We start from the raw sequence: 9,659 nt of genomic DNA on the forward strand, positions 1-9,659 counted from the left end.
ACAAAGAGGAGGAGTAGGACGAGGAGGAGGACGAGGAGGAGGAGGACGACGAGGAGGAGGACAAGGAGGAGGAGGAGGAAAAGGAGGACGAGGACGAGGACGAGGAGGATGAGGATGAGGAGGAGGAGGACGAGGAGGAGGAAAAGGAGGACGAGGACGAGGAGGAGGACGAGGAGGAGGAGGACGAGGAGGAGGAGGAGGAGGAGGAGGAGGACAAGGAGGAGGACGAGAAGGAGGAGGACGAGGAGGAGGAGGACGAGGAGGACGAGGAGGAGGAGGACGAATAGGAGGTGGACGAGGAGGAGGAGAAGGACGAGGATGAGGAGGAGGAGCACGAAGAGGAGGAAAAGGAGGACGAGGACGAGGAGGAGGAGCACGAAGAGGAGGATGAGGACGAGGAGGACGTGGAGGACGAGGATGAGGAAGAGGACGAGGAGGATGAGGATGAGGAGGAGGAGGACGAGGATGAGGTGGAGGAGGACGAGGACGACGAGGAGAAGGAGGAGGAGGACGAGGAGGAGGAGGACGAGGACGAGGACGAGGAGGAGGAGGACGATGACGAGGACGAGGACGAGGAGGACGAGGACGAGGAGGAGGAGGACGAGGAGGAGGAAGACGAGGAGGAGGAGGAGGAGGACGAAGAGGAGGAGGAGGACGAGGAGGAGGAGGACGAGGAGGAGGAGGAGGAGGAGGACGAAGACCAGGAGGAGGAGGACGAGGAGGAGGAGGAGGAGGACGAGGACCAGGACGAGGACGAGGACGAGAAGGAGGACGAGGCGGAGGACGAGGAGAAGGACGAGGAGGACGAGTAGGACTACGAGGACGACGTGGAGGACGATGAGGACGAGGAGGAGGACCAGGAGGAGGACAAGGAGGAGGACTAGGACGAGGAGGAGGAGGAGGACGATGACAAGGAGGTGTAGGACGAGGAGGAGAAGGATGAGGATGAGGAAAAGGATGAAGATGCAGATGACAAGGAGGATGAGGAGGAGGACGAGGAGGAGGACGAGGAGGAGGACGTGGAGGAGGAGGAGGAGGAAGAGAAGAACGACGATGATGAGGAGGATGAGGAGGAGGACAATGATAAGGAGGATGAGGAGGGGGAGGAGAAAGGAGAGGAGGAGGAGGGGGAAGAGGAGGAGGAGGACGACAAGGACTAGGGCAAGTATAAGGAAGATGGGGAGGAGGAGGAGAATAAGGAAGAGGAGGAGGCGGAGAAGCATGAAGAGGAGGAATAGAAGGAGGAAGAGAGAGGACCAGGACATGGAGGATTATGAGGTTGAGGAGGAGGTGGACAACGAGGAGGAGGAGGAGGAGAAGAAGGATGAGGACGAGGATGAATAGGAGAAGGATGAGGATGAGGAAAAGTATGAAGATGCAGAGGACAATGAGGACGAGGAAGAGGAGGAGGAGGAGAAAGAAGATGAACAGGAGGAGGAGGAGGACAAGGAGGAGAATAAAGAGGAGGAGGACAAGGATGAGGAGGACCAGGAGGAAAAGGACGAGGAGGATGAGGATGAGCAGGATCGGGAGGTTGAGGAGGAGGAACAGGAGGAAGATGAGGAGGAGGAGAAGGAGGAGAATGAGGATGAGGTGGACAATGAGGAGGATGAGGAGGATAAGGATGCGGAGGATAAGGAGGAGGAGGATGAGGAGGAGGACAAGGATGAGGAAAAGGACAAGGATGAGGAGGACAAGGAGGACAAGGAGGAGGAGGACGAGGAAGACGAGGAGGAGGAGGAGGAATAGGAGGATAAAGAGGATGAGAATGAGGATGTGTAGGGGGACATTGAGGAGGAGGAGGATAAGGATGAGCAGGACAAGGAGGTGGAGGAGGAGGGGGAGGACTAGGATGACAAGGAGGACAAGGAGGACGAGGATGAGGAGGAGGAGGAGGAGGAGTAGGAGGACGAGTAAATGGAGGATGAGGACGAGGAGGAGTGCGGGGGTTTGTAATTTTCCCTTCTTTCCCCCATTAACCCTGCCCCTTTCTTATGCGTTCCTTGTGTAAATAGTGACGGGAGACAAGTCCATTCTATAATGTCAACAAGTCTCAGTTTATTCCAAGCACACATGTACACTTATACCCGTTATAATGAAGCTCATGCATATTGCAAAACTTAGGCTCATGATTGGTGTATTAAAAACAGGTCAACCCCGCCTTTGGAGCTGTCTGAGCTTGCTTTGTTTTCCCTTACATTTATCTTTTTGCTGACCATTCTACTGTTGGGAACCAGCTTACCCAAGGACATAAGATATTATTGCTACATCTGCTATTGCTGCACTATGCAATTTTCAGCTACTGCTTCACTAACTGCACGTAGTCATGTCTTTTCTCACGAAGCCATTCATCCACAAAACTCTCCACATTTCTAATCAGTCATGCTGTGACATTCAATAGCCCATTATCAGCAAATGTCTGTCCTGAGGGAGGATTGATTGTGGAAGAGATAAGGAAAAACTGCCCACTTAACACAGGACAACTGCCATACAGATGGCAAATAGAACACATCTTGCTTTTCAGTCTGGGACAGGAGGACACAAACAAAATCAGCTGAGAAGGCGGCACTCTGAAAAGCAAACCAGAACTGACAGAAAATGAATGGGACAGAAATCAGTAATTCTGATAGTTTTATTTATTATGAAAATAAATCACAACCACCCAGCCCCACACAATTCTGATCCCACAACCTCAAATTTGGATCTCACTTTGCCCGATCACCTTCCAACCCCATCTCATCCTGGAGGCTGAGGAATTGAGCAATTTTAGCATGGGACTGAGGTGAGAACCAGCCATTTTGAGGTAGGATTGAGTCACTTTGAGGTGACAGACAAATCCACTTTGGGTTTTGGAGTGCAAAGATATGGAGAATACTACCAGATATCCCCCAAGAACCCACAAATCCTCCAGAATATGTTCCCAAACAGTAAATTCCACCTCAAATACCTCTAAAATGGTGGGACTTCTGACATCTCTGGTCAATACTCTTTTTAGTCATTTTTCAGGTGTTTTTAAGTGATAAAGACAAATCAGAAGAAAATTAGGGCCAAACCAACACCAGAGACCCCTTGAGCATCCCCTGGACACTGGACAAAACAAACTCAGCAGAAATCAAAGTTAACCCTCCATAAAATGCCTTGAGGAAGATTTGCTCTTTCCACAAGTCATTTCTGATGGAAACACAAATAAATCCCAAACATGAATAGACAAACAACAGAAGCAATTCTGTGGCAATTCCAAATTTCATCAGTTCCAGCACAGCTCCAGCTACTTGAGCTGGGCTTCTTGTAGGATTTAAGTAGCCTTGTGTTCCTCACTTTGGGGTGAATGATCCTTGTCAGTCTTGCTGGTATCATTTGGTCCCTTTCCTCTAGTGATTTTAACAGAATTTTCAAAGAAGGAAAACAAAATATTTTCTTTACACTGGCCACCCACAAGAGCCATTTTCCTCGTAAGTTCTCCCAAAAGTCACTCAGAGGAAGCTGCATCCAAGCTTCCAAGAGATCCTCCAGAAAGAGCCACAAACTCCTCAGAGGAGAGAAACATGCTGTTGTCAAAGGCACCTGGGGTCAGACAACAGAGCCCTGAACTCACTGTGTAAAATAATGTTGCAATCTGGATAATAAAATTGTTAGAGAGATGCCTCTGCCCCAATTAAGGTGCTAACAAGACCAAATCCAAAGTGGATTTTATTGAACAGTAAATGTGAGGTAGAGAGAGATGCAAAGAAAGAGAAAAGGGGAGAGAGCAAGGGAGTGACAGGGACAGAGGTCTCCCCTGGGGTGGGGCAAGTGTGACATTGTCCCCTGTGTGCGTGGCCTTCCCAGGGTGGGGGTTTTACACCTGAGCCAGTTTGGGTAAGGGGGGTGGTGTTCACCCCCCACCTCGAGCAGGGATTGCCTCACTGTTTCAGGTTACAGTGTCAGATGTAACCAAAAGTGTTTTCAGTCCCCATCTCCATAAACTGTTATCAACAGGTGGGGCAGTGTTCTTTATCTCTTCCATGGCTCAGCCCTGATAACGCCCTCCAGGGGCCATCTTCTGTTAATGGGCCATTGAGTGTCACTGCAGGACTGATAAAATTACATCATCCCATTGTGGGATGCTCCGCCCAGGGGGAGGAACCAAGCATTCCTACCTGGATATAATCTCACCCTTGCAACACCACGACCACCTTGCCTACTGGATTCCCAGAAGACAAGAGCTCCATAAGCACCACTGGACCTGCAGAGGAAGACCAGACCCTTCTACAGGATCACTGCTTTGACAGAATCACGTTCATCACTCCAGCTGGACTGCAGCCACCATTTCATCAGACTGCTACCACCACCCTGAGCAACGGGGTGTCCGGTTATATCCTGACTCTGTCAGATTAAGCCAGTGTTTCTGTATAATTGCCTTGATCTTAATTTTCTTATTCAATTGTCATTCTGGCTTAGACTCTCTCCCCGGTTTGCTTTGAAGCCAGTACAAAACTCACTGTGCTCATCCCTTGTTTTCCTCCCAAAACAGGATTTCCCGTACCCAAATATTCGCCAGATGGAGAAGAAGGTTGTGAGGAAGAGGAAGATGCCCTGGGACACCAAGGCAGGTGAGGAGGAAGTCAGTGCCCCTTTCCCCCTCTCTCCTGCTCCATCTCCCAGCCCAGCCTGGCCCCCAGCTGCAGGACAGCCCCGCTGCCGGTGCCCTCCTGCTGGGGATGCACTGGGGAGATCTCCTTGCCCTTCCCTCTGGCACTGAGGCAAATCCCATCTACTCCTTGTCCTTCCTCCCCCAGAGCAAGACCTGATCGTGGAGACCAGGAAAGACAAATCCCTGCAGCAGAACCTCATGGAAGAAGCTGTTTTGAGCAACTCCACATCGCAGGAATCCAACGGGGAGGAAAAGCCCTGGAGATCCCAGAGGAGGAAGGGCTGCAAGGCCAGCCCAGGATGCTCTGAGGAGGAAAGACCCACTCTGGGCCTGGAAGGTGGGCAGAGCTTCAGCCAGAGCTCTGAGCTGGTGGTCCCTGAGAAGCTTCCTGATGGGGAGAAGCCCTACAAGTGTTTGGAGTGTGGGAAGAGCTTCAGGCAGAGCAACAATCTGAAACGACACCTGATGATCCACACCGGGGAATGGGCCTACGAGTGTGGGGAGTGTGGGAAGGGCTTCAGCTGCAAATCCCATCTTGTCAGGCACTTACACATCCACAATGGGGAGAGGCCCTACAAGTGTGGGGAGTGTGGGAAGGGCTTCAGACGAAGCTCCGACCTCATGATCCACCAACGCATCCACACTGGGGAGAGTCCCTACGAGTGTCCCGAGTGTCAGAAGAGGTTTCACAATAGCTGCAATCTCCTTGTACATCAGCGGATTCACAAGGATGAGAGGCCCTTCCGCTGCCCTTACTGCAGGAAGGGCTTCAAACACAACTCCACCCTCGTCACACACCAGCGCATCCACACTGGGGAGAGGCCCTACATGTGCCCCACTTGTGGAAAGAGGTTTCAGAGCAGCTCCCATCTCCTCCGGCATGAGCGGATTCACTCAGAGGAGAGGCGTTTCCTCTGCCCCGACTGTGGCAAGGGCTTCAAGCACAACTGCCACCTTGTCAGGCACTGGTGCATCCACACCAGGGAGAGGTCCTACTTGTGTCCCCAGTGTGGGAAGAGCTTCACCCAGAGCTCTCACTTGACCAAACACCAACGGAGCCACCGGTAAGGGAAGCCCTGAAAATTCCCCAGCTGCAGGAAGAGCTTTGTGCACTGCTCCAGTTTCATCCCCCATTGGAGGACCCTGTTGGGAAGAGCCCTGGTGATCCATGTTTCCTGTGATCCATGCTGGGAACACACCTGTCCCTTTCCTTGCCCCTGCCAATGACCTTATGTGGGATTGAAGGACATGAGGGTCTGGCCATGGCCCTGTCACTACATTCACTCCCACCTCAGGTCATTGCCAGGGGCAGGAAAGGGACTCTCTCTCTGTCTTTACCTGAGGAGAAGGGTGTCCTTTCCATGCAGGAGGAAACACGTGGCCAGGAAGATACAATTGATGGTGATGTAGTTTTCCCTGTAACTGGTTTTTCTTATCCCTTCTGTTGTTAATATTTTTTCTGTTTCTGTTTGTTCCTTATCTTGTTGCTGTTCCCAGTAAATTGTTCTTATCCCAGCCTGAGATCTTTCCCTTTTTTCCTTCAATGGAAGGTGGGAGGGCAATGAGTGCCTGCGGGGTTTGAGTGGGAGCAGGAAATTGAGAAATGCCATTCCTGAACCCCGGCCTGTGGAAACCAAGCATCCCAGCTGATGCCAGCCCTGGTGGCCATGGCAGCAGCCTTGGGAGCGGGTCCCTGGCTGGGGCTGAGGGAACCTCTTCACTCTGGTGCCCAGGGACAGGAGTGGAGGGAGCGGCTGCAGCTGAGTCGGGGCAGGCTTAGGTTGGATCTCAGGAAAAGGTTTTTGCCCAGAGGCTGCTGGGGCACTGCCCAGGCTCCCCAGGGAAGGGTCACAGCTCCAGGGCTCTCTGAGCTCCAGCAGCGTTTGGACAGCGCTGCCAGGCCCAGGCTGGCAGTGTTGGGGTGTCCTGTGCAGGGCCAGCAGTTGGACTCGAGGATCCTGATGGGTCCCTCCCAGCTCAGCCAATTCTGTGGTTCTGGATCCATGACCCTGGGGATGGGAGTGCCAATGGTTGCCATGGCAACGGGCTCCAGGCCTGAGCTGGTGTCCATGGCAACCACTCCTGGCATGGGGTCTCCATGGAGCTGCCCAGGGACTGACCATAGCAACAGGGGCTGGGGATGGTTGCCATGGAAATTGACCATAGCAACAGGGGCTGGGGATGGTTGCCATGGAAACTGACCATAGAAAAATGTTTCCTGGAGATGGTTGCCATGGAAACTGACCATAGCAACAGGGTTTCCTGGTGATGGTTTCCTCCTTAGAATGAGATTTGTCACAGGATCTCAGAGGGGTTCCATGGGGACTTTCCAAGAGTCTCCAGTCTGTTCAAGAGCAGGAATGTCGCACACAGAGACAGGGGCTCCATGGAGACCTCCCAAGGGTTTCTGGGGATGGCAAAGAGCCGTGTGGTCAGAGGCAGTCACAGCCATTCCATGGTGACATCCCAGGGCACCTTGGGCTGCAAAGGCACCGATCTGTCACAGGCACTCACGGGGGCTCCACAGTGACATCCCAGGAGTCCCCAGGCTGCCAAAGAGCCAGGATGTCACACACACTCCTGTCATGTGCAGAGTGGGAGCTTCAGGCTAAAGCTTTATTTCATTATTGGAGAAACTCCTGCTGAGTCATGAGATGGAGACACACAGCAGCCACCATGGGTTCTAAAAGCCCTGCAGAGCCCCCAGACTTCTAAAATTCCTTTTAAGAGAGGAGACTGGGAGTGACTGGATCCAATCCTGGCCCCAGAATTTGTCAAAGGTTTATGTATAAACGATTGGACAGGTAGAATTGAACAATCTGTCAATGCAATTTGTCCCACAGGATTAATGATGGAATACCAGATATATTTATATAAATACAATCTGATAATGACTAGACAGTAAGCTCTTAACCAGAGTTATTTACTCCACAGTCCAGAATCTATAACACCTATAGGATATTCTGCTCTAGGAAGCAATTTTGAAGTCAAGAGGTCCTTGCTGGAGTGGTTTGAGCCCATTGCAGGCAGAGCCTCCTGCTCCAGCAGGAACTGCCTTTCCTGTGCCAGGAGCAGGGCAGGTCCCGCTGCAGGAACAGCCCCAGGCCAGCCCCAGCACAGGGAAGGCCTCGGGCACAAGGGCAGAGTGCCGTGCTGGGAGCTGTGCCAGGGACAGCCCGAGGCACCAAAGGCACCTTGGCAGCAGCAGCTGCTTGCAGGGCATGGCCAGAAGCCTCCTTTGCAACCCAGCCTGGTGGCCAGCGCTGCAGAGCTGCTGCCTTAGGGCTCATTTCTGGATGGGCTCTGAAAAGCCACTTCTGCTCCAGGAGCCTGACTGGGAAGCCATTGGCCCAGCACCTTGGGGACAAGATATTAATGACAAAACTCTTCATTCCAGCAGAGACAAGGCAGGGGCAGAGGAAAGGGGAGAGCCAGGCCCAGGGGACAGGGCTGCCATGGTGATGGCTGTGAGGTCACTGCCCTGCAGCAGCCTGGCTGCCCTCAGCAGACATTTTGGCCAGAACTGTTGTGAGGGCACCCAGCACATCCAAGAACCCACACAACAGGAATTCCATCCTTGGGGAGGGGAGGGGATTTCACTGGGTCAGGTTGCACACACTCCCTGATTTTTGAGCATTCCTGGGATGGGAAATCCACTTCTCTGGAAAAACATTTGCCATTTTGTGCCACTCTCATCACTGTAAATATTTCCTCCTTCTAACAAATTTAAATGCACTCTCATTCAGTTTAAAGATATTGACCATTGTTCTGTCACTGCTAGACTTGGGAGAAAATAACTTTGATAACTATTTTTCCATTTTCACAGACCTTGGGGAGGACCCAAATATCTCCCAAGATGGGGTTTGAAGGCTTCATCACATAACGAACACGTAGAGGCTGCAGGCTCTGGGCTCAGTTGTGTGCAGACTGAGGACAGAACAGGAGTAGCCAGGGAAGGATTGAAGGGTGGTTCCACAGATGCTGGAGTTTTATTTCATTGCATAAAACAGCTGGAGAAAGAAATAATGGCACCAAAGGTGTAGAGTGCCCCTGCCCAATGAGGTGGGAATTTTACCCAGACACAGCATCCGGCGAGAGCGTGACTTAAAGAAGATTCCACCCCTCCACGCTGTGGGGTGTGCCCTTGAAAACCTGGGAAAAGACACTCTACCCTATCTGATCAAATGAGGAATGGCCCCAGAATGTTCTTATTTTTCTGTACCCTTATTGGCTTAAATTGTGCTGCAATGTCCCCATTGTAGTTTTTTCCATTGATTGTCCTCCTCAATCCACCCCTTTGCAGTCTCCTGCTCCTCTTAATATTGGACCTTGATCCTAAACTCCACCCCTACCCTGTAATATAAAAGTCTTGACCCTACCACCTCGTTTCTTGTGTATGTCCCTGGGAAAATGAAGAATCCTCAGTTTTCTACACCAAGACCTGTCCTGTTGCCTTCCTTTCCCTGTTGGTCATTGGTGTCTGCCTGAGGTCTGAGACTCTCGGGCCTGGGGCAGTTGTTGTGCCTTTTGCTGCAGCAGAACACAACAGTGCTTTCCTCCCTATGGAAAAAATAACCGTCCTTATCTATGCAGAAATTGCGGGAACTGGGCTTCCAACTCCCAAATTCCCTATATCCAAGGGTTGCTTTCAGACAAAAGCTACCAGGAAAGAGAGGTCTGGTTGCCCTTGGCCCCTGGTGGCCGCCTTTCATCTGCCCCTCTAACGCTGGTGTTCCGTGCTTTCCTTCCTTTGGAAAGAACCATCCTCCTCCAAGTGTCCATGTCTAAAATTTGGATTCCACCTATAAAATTCCCTATATCCAAGGGTTGCTCCCAGACAAAATCTGCCAGTACCATCAAGTCTGGCTGGCCTTGGCCTCAGGTGGCTGCCCCTGCCACACTGGGACTCAGTTCTTTCCTTCCCATGGAGATCACTGTGACACTGTGGCACCTCATGGAACCAAGGGGCCATGGTGACACCGCGGGGCATCATGGACCCAGAGACCATTATGACTCTGTGGGGCCT

The sequence above is a fragment of the Lonchura striata genome, unplaced genomic scaffold (assembly GCF_046129695.1).
Source record: "Lonchura striata isolate bLonStr1 unplaced genomic scaffold, bLonStr1.mat Scaffold_123, whole genome shotgun sequence".
In the NCBI taxonomy this organism is placed as follows: domain Eukaryota; kingdom Metazoa; phylum Chordata; class Aves; order Passeriformes; family Estrildidae; genus Lonchura; species Lonchura striata.